The following is a 2,661-nucleotide window of genomic DNA, read 5'->3' on the forward strand; positions in this document are numbered from 1 at the left end:
AAACACACACACACACACACATATATATAAATTATATATACACATAAATGAATATGTATATATATGTATATGTATGAATGAATATATGTGTATATATATGCATATATTTGTATATATATATATATATATATGTATATATATATATATATATATATATATATATATATATATATATATATATATATATATATATATATATACAATGTGTATGTGTGTGCGTGTACATACACATATAAGTATATATGTATACATATATGTATAAATATATATATATATATATATTTTATATATATATATATATATATATATATCTATATATATATATATATATATATATATATATATATATATATATATATATATATACATATACACACATACAAATATATAGATGTATACATATATATAGTATAGTATCTCTCTCTCTCTCTCTCTCTCTCTCTCTATATATATATATATGTCTGTCTGTGTCCATCCACCCTCACCCACTCACGCCGCCCTTGACCCGGAAGTCTCCCAAACTCAGCGGGTGACGAAAGCCTTCCCGACGTGCCTGTGATGGCCTCTGCGCTCGCTCGCCAAGTTTGAGATGAATCTTATCAGGCGGCTGTCAAATGCTCCGGGATTGGGCCGCGAGGAACATTTGGTCGCGGGCTCGTGGGCTTCTCAAGGAATGTCTCTCTTTCTCTGTTTTTTTTTTTTTTTTCTTCCTTCTTTTTTTTCGTTTTTTATTGTTCTTTTCCCTTCTTTTTTCTTTTTCTTTTTCCTTCTTTTTTCGTTTTTCATTTTTTCTTTTTCCTTCTTTTTTTCGTTTTTTTTATTTCTTTTTCCTTCTTTTCTTGTTCTTATTTTTCTTTTTCCTTCATTTTTTCGTTTCTTATTTTTCGTATTCCTTCTTTTTTTCTTCTTATTTTGTCTTCGTCCTTTCTTCTTCTTATCAAGGAATATCTGTCTATCTATACACTTTTTTTCTTCTGTTTTCTTGTTCTTTTCTGATCCTTCCTATTCATTCTTCTTCCTTTACTTCTTATTCTTTTCAAGGAAGTTCTCTTTATCTATATTTTTTCTCTTTTTCCCCCCTTTTCTAACTCTTCTTTTCTTATCATTTCTTTTTCTTCCTTTGCTTCTTTTCGTCGTCTTCTTCTTATTGTTATTTTTCTTCTTCTTATTGTTATTTTTCTTCTTATTATTGTTATTTTTCTTCTTATTATTATTGTTATTTTTCTTCTTATTATTATTGTTATTTTTTTTCTTCTTCCATTTATTTCTTTTTCTTCTCGTGAGTTACTGTGGCTTCGATTCTCTCATTAGTGTTTTTGTTAATCACTTTGTGAGTACCTTATAATCTATCAATATTCCTTTTGAAGGGAGGAAGAGAGAGGGATGGGGAAAGGAAGGAGAAGGGAGGGAGGAGGGAGGAGGGAAGGAAAGAGGAGGGAGGAGGAAGGAGGAAGGAGGGAGGAGGGAAGGAAAGAGGAGGGAGGAGGGAAGGAAAGAGGAGGGAGGGAGAAGGGAGGAAGGAAGGAAAGAGGAGGGTGGAGGGAAGGAAAGAGGAAGGAGGAGGGAGAAGGGAGGAGGGAAGGAAAAAGGAGAGAGGAGGGAAGGAAAGAGGAAGGAGGAGGGAGGTGGGAAGGAAAGAGGAGGGAGGAGGGAGGAGGGAAGGAAAGAGGAGGGAGGAAAGCGGAGGAAGGAGGGAAGGAAAGAGGAGGGAGGAGGGAAGAGGGGGGAGGAGGGGGAGGGAAGGAAAGAGGAGGGAGGAGGGAAGGAAAGAGGAGGGAGGAGGGAAGAGGGAAGGAAAGAGGAGGGAGGAGGGAGGAGGGAGGAGGGAAGAAGGGAGGAAGGAAGGAAAGAGGAGGGATGAGGGAAGGAAAGAGGAGGGAGAAGGGAGGAGGGAAGGAAAGAGGAGGGAGGAGGGGGGAGGGAAGGAAAGAGGAGGGAGAAGGGAGGAAGGAAGGAAAGAGGAGGGAGGAGGGAGGAGGGTGGAGGGAAAGAGGAAGAGAGAGAAAGAGAAAGAGAGATCATATACTATATCTTTATTCTCACTGGAAAGGTAAACTTGGTTTTTGTTCTCACTACGTCATTTCAAGCAATGCAATAACGTATTTTTCTCTTATGTTCTTCCCTCTCCCACTCTCCCATCTCTTTTATTATGATTTACGTCTTAATCTTCTTTCCTATTAACTAAACATTTAATCTCGATTATTTTTTTCCACGATGATGGAAAATACCACATCCTTTTATCATTCAAAAGGATTTTCTACAAATCACATGGTAGTTCCATTTTCATTACCGTGATTATATATGCTATTCGTAAGCACAGAAATGACAACAGATAGTATTCTTTCACAATGCATTTCCAACGAAGAACTGAACCAAAAAGTTTGTTTGATTACATTCTTTTTATTCCTCTAATGACGCTGAGTAAGCTTTACTTTATAGCTGTCTTACGTAAAGTAGGATAACTTGTTTCGTATTTCCTAAGTAAAAAAATAACTAGTATATGTAAGTTATCATTTCCCTGGTTATTTTGCTCTTGCATGTTCCGAGAGAGGCGCAAATGTCACAGAAGTAGAAGGAAAATTCTCTCTCTCGACATGTTCACTTGCAAAGAAAGCATTTTAGCTAACTTGTAGAAACCAGAAACGCCTTTTTTTTTAACCT

Source organism: Penaeus vannamei, chromosome 27, assembly GCF_042767895.1.
Source record: "Penaeus vannamei isolate JL-2024 chromosome 27, ASM4276789v1, whole genome shotgun sequence".
Lineage (NCBI taxonomy): Eukaryota > Metazoa > Arthropoda > Malacostraca > Decapoda > Penaeidae > Penaeus > Penaeus vannamei.